General features: G+C 43.1%; 1 long non-coding RNA gene across 1 annotated transcript; it reads right to left on the bottom strand.

Annotated features, from left to right (window-relative positions):
- Nucleotides 1–306: 306 nt before the first annotated feature.
- LOC148136868 (uncharacterized) lies at nucleotides 307–6,265 on the bottom strand. Its single transcript, XR_015754349.1, has 2 exons — nucleotides 6,032–6,265; nucleotides 307–652 (listed from the first exon to the last, which is right to left on the bottom strand). It is a non-coding gene; the product is annotated as an uncharacterized LOC148136868 (long non-coding RNA).
- Nucleotides 6,266–7,263: the final 998 nt, after the last annotated feature.

The raw sequence follows: 7,263 nt of genomic DNA, 5'->3' as shown, positions 1-7,263 counted from the left end.
TCTGCGTGGGTTTCCTCCGGGTGCTCCGGTTTCCTCCCACAGTCCAAAGATGTGCAGGTCAGGTGAATTGGCCATGCCAAAATTGCCCGTAGTGTTAGGTAAGGGATAAATGTAGGGGTATGGGTGGGTTGCGCTTCGGCAGGTTGGTGTGGACTTGTTGGGCCGAAGGGCCTGTTTCCACACTGTAATGTAATCTAATCTAAGAGGTGTGTTTTGTCTTTTTGTTTATTTGAAAAGAAAAATGGAGAGTTTGAGACAGAGGTGATGCTTAGTCTGTTCCTGGCCAATAAAGTAAACAGCTTGAGGCACCTTGGAGTTTTTTTATTTAAAAGTTGGAACAATAGATGCAACCTGAATGGGTGGGGTCAGGCTCCCACAGATCCAGGGTTTCAGTTTAGCTTTAAGGGCTTTGAAGCTGTCCATAGCAAAACACTATCTCTCTGCCAGAACTTTCTTTTGATGTTCTTTCCTCCTGGATTGGAAAAATATTGCATGAGACAATTTTACTGAATTTGCCTTTGCCAAGGGTATGTTTATGGGATGTTACCATTTTGAAGCAATTGCTGTTGAGTCCTTCAATGATTTATGATTTTGTTAAGTTTGCCAACAGTGTAAAGTTATTCCAAGTCTTTTTCCTTTGTTTGTGCTTGACCTGTAAAGAAAAAGCATGTTCTGAGTAAAGCTGAGTAGTATGACCAATCCAATTACATCTGGAACACAGCACCTTACAATTGCTTTAAGAAATGTTAGGCCATCTCTTTGATGAGTTTAAGGTGTGTTTAGTCTGCCCTATAACAAGACTGAAAAGGTGCTGCAGGAGGGAGGGCTTTTGACTACTGAGGTTTGGAACCATTTCTGCGAGAGTTAGGACCTGCACACCTTAGGTGAGTTACATCTGAACAGGAATGGGAACATCCTTTTGGGGACTATTGCTAATATTATTGGGGTAGATTTAAAACTAAATTGGCTTGGGATTGAGATCCCAACAGGTAGCTTAGTGGGGAGAGAAGCTGAGTTGGAATTGGAAGTTAAAACACTAGTGAGGGGGTTTGGAAGGCAGAGGAAGTATGGGCTAAAGAAGCAAGTTTAAGGCTCAATGGAATATTTCAATACAAGGAGCCTCAGATATAGAATTGATAGATACATGAGGGACATTTAAGTGACTCTTGGATAAGCACATGGAAGTTAGTACAATGAAGGGTAAAGGGTATGTAGGTTAGTCTGATCTTAGAGGGCCAAAGGGCCTGTACTGTTCTGTGTTCAGAGAAATAAAACCAATGGGTTGAGGGCAAAGATAGGAACATTGAATTGTTGACCAAGACTTGGCTAAAAGATGGGCTAGATTCAATATTCCTGGATTAAAGATAAAATGGAGGGGGAATAGAAGAGCAAGTTAGGGGTGTCACACTATTGATCAAGGAATCCATTATGTTAGTGAAAAGGGATACTATCTTGCAAGGTGTGTCAAATGAAGCCTTTAAATAGGAGTAAAATACACAAAAGAGGCAAACACTATTGGAACTGTAGGCTCCAACAGTAAGGGAGGGGATCAAAATATCAAATTTCAAGTGTAAGAATGATACAGCAGTACTAGTCCAGGAGTTTGCCTATCAGAGTATCATCTTGGATAGTTTTAGTGTAAGAGGGAGGAAGCAAATTTCCAAAATTACATAAAGAATGTTTTCAGCTAGTAAGTAGACACCCAAAACAGGACAGAACAGTTCCCAGGGTGAAGGATTCAATAACGAGAAGTCACGCTTTCAAGGCGAGAGGTGAAAAGCTTAAGGCAAGTACTTTACATAGAGGGTGGTAGGGTGCCTGGAACGCGTTGCCAGCAGAGGTAGTAGAGGCAGGCACGGTAGATTCATTTAAGATGCATCTGGACAGATGCAGGAGGTGGAGCAGGGGGATACAGAGGCTTAGGAATTGGGCGACAGGTTTAGACAGTGGATTTGGATCAACGCAGGCTTGGGGTGGGGGAGGGGGGGTGCCAAAGGGCCTGTTTCTGGGCTGTAAATTTTCTTTGTTCTTTAGAACATAGAACATTACAGCACAGTACCTGCCCTTCAGCCTCAATGTTGCACTGACCTGTGGAACCAGTCTGAACCCATCAACCGACACTATTCCATTTTCATCCATATATTTATCCAACAACCATTTAAATGCCCTTAAAGGTTAGTGAGTCTACTACTGTTGCAGGCAGTGCATTCCACGTCCCTATTACCCTGAGTAAAGAAACTACCTCTGACATCTGTCCTATATCTATCACCCCTCAATTTAAAGCTATGTTCCCTCATGCTAGCCGTCACCATCTGTGCCGTCCACTCTATCTAACCCTCTGATCATCTTCCATCTCTCAATTAAGTCACCTCTTAGCCACCTTCTCTCTAACAAAAACAGCCTCAAGTCCCTCAGCCTTTCCGCATAAGACCTTCTCTCCATATCAAGCAACATCCTGGTAAATCTCCTCTGCACCCTTTCCAAAGTTTCTATAAGGCGGTGACCAAAATTGTATGCAATACTCCAAGTGCGGCCACACTAGAGTTTTGTACAACTATAGCATGATCTCGTGGCTCCAAAACTCAATCCCTCCACCAATAAAAGCTAATACATCGTATGCCTTCTTAACAACCCTATCAACCTGGGTGGCAACTTTCAGGGATCTATATACATGGACACAGATCTCTCACTGCTAAGAATCTTATCATTAGCCCAGTACTATTTATTCTTGTTGCTCCTTCCAAAGTGAATCACCTCACACTTTTCCACATTAAACTCCATTTGCCACCTGTCAGCCCAGCTCTGCAGCTTATCTATGTCCCTCTGTAACCTGCAACATCCTTCAGCACTATCCACAACTCCACTGACCTTAGTGTCATCCACAAATTTGCAAACCCATCCTTCCCTCATCTAGGTCATTTATAAAAATGACAAATACCAGTGGTTCTAAAACAGATCCTTGTGGTACACCACTAGTAACTGAACTTCAAGATGAATATTTCCCATCAACCATCATGCTATCTTCTTTCAGCTAACCAATTTATGATCCAACCCACTAAATCACCTTCAATCCCATCCCTCCATATTTTATGCAATAGCCTACCGTGGGAACCTTATCAAATGCTTTACTGAAATCCATATACATCACGTCAACCACTTTACCCTCATCCACCGGTTTGGTCATCATCTCAAAGAACTCAATAAGGTTTGTGAGGCAAGACCTACCCTTCACAAAACCATGTTGACTATCCCTAATCAATTTATTCCTCTCTCGATAGGATTTAAATCCTATCTCTTCTAACCTTTTCCAACACTTTACCCACAACTGAAGTAAGGCTCACTGGTCTATAATTACCAGGGTTATCCCTACTCCCCTTCTTGAACAAGGGGACATTTGCTATCCTCCAGTCTTCTGGCACTATACCTGTAGACAATGACGACATAAAGATCAAAGCCAAAGGCTCTGCAATCTCCCCGCTGGCTTCCCAGAGAATCAGAGGATAAATCCCATCCGACCCAGGGGACTTATCTATTTACACACTTTCCAAAATTGCTAACACCACCTTCTTGTGAACCTCAATCCCATCTAATCTGGTATCCCTGTATCTCAGGATTCTCTTCGACAATGTTGTCTTTTTCCAGTGTGAATACTGATGAAAAATATTCATTTTGTGCTTACCCCTATCTCCTCGGACTCCACACACAACTTCCCACTACTGTCCTTGATTGGCCTAGGGCCCTAATCTTTCTCTAGTCATTCTTTTGTTCCTGATATACCTATAGAAAGCTTTAGGGTTTTCCTTGATCCTACCTGCCAATGACTTCCCATATCCCCCACCCACCTACCCCGGCTCTTCTTAGCTCTTTAGGTCTTTCCTGAAGAACTTGTAATTCTCAAGTGCCCTAACTGAGCCATCACATCTCCTCCTAACATAGGCCTTCTTCTTCCTCTTGACAAGAGATTCAACTTCTTTAGTAAACCACAGCTCCCTCACTCGATCACTTCCTCCCTGCCTGACCAATACATACCTATCAAGGACATGCAGTAGCTGTTCCTTGAATAAGCTCCACATTTCAATTGTGCCCATTCCTGCAATTTCCTTCCCCATGCAATGCATCCTAAATCTTACCTAATTGCATCATACATGTCTCCCCCCAGTAATAACTCTTACCCTGCAGTATATATGTATCCCTTCCCATTGCTAAAGTAAACATAACCGAATTGTGGTCACTATCACCAAAGTACTCACCTATCTCCAAATCTAACACCTGGCCGGGTTCATTACCCAGTACCAAATCTAATGTGAGCTTGTCCATTGTTGGTCATACACATTGGACAAAAATTGATCCATCTAAAGTACTCGAACTATAGTATTTCCAATCAATATTTAGAAAGTTAAAGTTCCCCATAACAACTACCCTGTTATTCTCACTCCTATTCATAATCATCTTTGCTATCCTTTCCTCTACATCTCTGGAACTATTTGGAGGCCTATAGAAAACTCCCAACACTGTGACCTCTCTTTTCCCATTTCTAACCTCAGCCCATACTACCTTAGTAGATGAGTCCTCAAACATCCTTTCTGCCACCGTAATATTATCCTTGACTAACAATGCCACAACTCCCCCTCTTACCATCTTCTCTGTTCTTGCTGAAACATCTAAACTCCAGAACCTGCAACAACTATTCCTGTCCCTGCTCTATCCATGTCTCCGAAATGGCCACAACATCGAAGTCCCAGGTACCAACCCATGTTGCAAGTTCCCCCACCTTATTCCAGATGCTCATGGTGATGAAGTAGACATACTTCAAACCACCTTCCTGATTGCTGGTGAACTCTTGTGACCTTGAAACCATATTTCTGACCTCACCACTCTCAACCTCCTGGACGCTGGAACTATAATTTAGGTTTCCATCCCAAATAGCATTAGCATATTTCTCCCCCCACCCCAAGATATTGGTACCCAATGGTTCAGATGTAGACCATCCTGTTTGTAGAGTTCCCACCTACCCCAGAATGAGCCACAATTATCTGTGTGTCTGAATCCCTCCCTCCTGCACCATCCCTGTAGCCATGTGTTCAATTCCTCTCTCCTGACTCATCAGCTCGCTAGCACATGTCACAAGCAACAAACCAGAGATAACAACTGTTTGTTCTCGCTCTAAGCTTCCACCCTAGCTCCCTGAACTTCTGCCTTAGATCCACATCCCTTTGCCTCCTTATGTTGTTAGTGCCTATGTGGACCACGACTTGGGGCTGCTTCCCCCACTGCTTCAAGGATCCCGAAAACACAATCCAAGACATCACAAACCCTGGCACCTGGGAGGCAACACACCAATTGAGAGTCTCTCTTTCCCACAGAATCTCCTATCTGTCCCCTGAATTATGTAGTCCCCTAATGCTCTGCTCCTCTCTCCCCTTCCCTTCTCAGGAAGGGGGACAGACTATGCCAGAGACCTGTCCCCCCAACAGTATCCAAAACAGTATACTTGTTATTGAGGGGAACGGCCACAGGAGTTCCCTGCACTACCTGCCGGTTCCCTTTCCATTCTCTGATGGTAACCCATCTACCTTCTTCTTGTATCTGAGTGTGGCTACCTCCCTGTAACCCCCTCCCGAATGATCCAAAGTTCATCCAGCTCCAGCTCCCTAACAGTTTCCATGGAGCTGGAGTTGGGTGTACTTCCTGCAGATGCAGTCAGCAGGGACACTCGAGGTGACCCTTACCTCCCACATTCTGCAGGAGGAACATTCAACTGCCCTAACTACCATTCCCACTGTTCTAAATTCTCAAAGAGACGATAGAAACAAAGATTTAAAAAAACAAATTAGTTACCTTTCCAATCCGGGGCACAGACCTTTTGTTTGATTAGAAGAGGAGGATGGGTGGGAGACACTACCTAAGTAGTGTTTCAGGTAACACAACCACCCAAATATGTTACCTCAGTTACTCAGCAGTCCAGTGTCTGCTCCTGCTCAGCATGCACTCCTCCTGTTCACAAGGTAAGTTTATATAATTTTAAATTTACCTTCTCGGCAGGCCCCTGGTGCCTGCTGTTACACGACCCACTGTTGCTGCTACTAGCGAAATGAACCTAATATTCAGAAGTCAGGCTATCAGTAAGAACCTTTTGGATATACTAAACATAACTCAAGACTGAGAATTGCAATGATATGGAGGAAGATATCCAGATATGAACATATGGACTGGGAAAGAATCAAGTTTTAAACTAAATTTTAAAAAAGATGCAAATTTGGTCCAGGTGAACAAAGAGCAGCTGTTTCCAATTAAAATTGAACAACGTAATCATGCTAGGAAGATATAGCAAGAGAATAAAATTCTAATGATAAGGGTGTGACTAAGAGCAAACAACTATAAATACCAAGGGATTCATAAGTTAGCACAAAGAGTGAAACTTGTGACAGAGACCGAAGGCTGATTACAGCAGAAACCCACATGTATTATAAAATGTGCAGGGGAGGAATTCCAAAAGGAAATAAGGAAACCTAAGAAATTGCATCAGAAAGTATTGGTGAATCGAATAAAGGAAAACAGAAGGGTTTTTAAAACAAAAAATGTGTAACTAGGAAAGTATAAAGACGAGAGGTAATCTGTTTACAGCCAGAAGACTTAGCAGTGCTCAGTGAACATTTATTGACCTTCAGTGTAAAAAGAAGACAGGTACAGACCTGTCAGGTGGTTAAATCTTCTTAATCCCGCCTCTGCTGCCTTTGAAATGGAGACTTCCAGTTTTTTTAACATCTCATTTCTTTAAGTGCCAAACCCTCAAAATGTTGCAATGGAGCTGAAAGGGTCAGTGCTTCAAAGATTTGCTGCTACAGCTGAGTGGTGGTCTAGTCAAATGCAAAGATCTTAAGACATAGTAGCTGAAATTAGGCCATTCAGCCCATCAAGTCTGCTCCGCCATTCAATCATGGCTGATAGTGAGAGAACGGGGTTGAGAAACCTTTCTCCCCATAATCTTTGATGCCCTATGATAATCAAGAACTTATCTCTGTCCTAAATACACTCAATGACTTGGCCTCCAGGCTTCTGTGGCAATGAATTCCATCGATTCACCACTCTGGCTGAAGAAGTTTCCCCTCATCTCCATTCTAGAAGGGTCTTCCCTACGAAGTCAGAGACAGTGACTGACTAAGGAGTCATCCTGCGAAAGGCTATTCGGAAACCTGATGATGTAGGCACCAAGGGTTGCTTTCCTATTTCAGGGATCTATTGTGGACAGTCTGGTTTAGAATC

Source organism: Chiloscyllium plagiosum, unplaced genomic scaffold (genome assembly GCF_037043375.1).
Source record: "Chiloscyllium plagiosum isolate Xiang-an unplaced genomic scaffold, Cpla_swu_hap1 HiC_scaffold_44, whole genome shotgun sequence".
In the NCBI taxonomy this organism is placed as follows: Eukaryota; Metazoa; Chordata; class Chondrichthyes; order Orectolobiformes; family Hemiscylliidae; genus Chiloscyllium; species Chiloscyllium plagiosum.
This window is presented reverse-complemented; position numbering and strand designations above follow the sequence as displayed.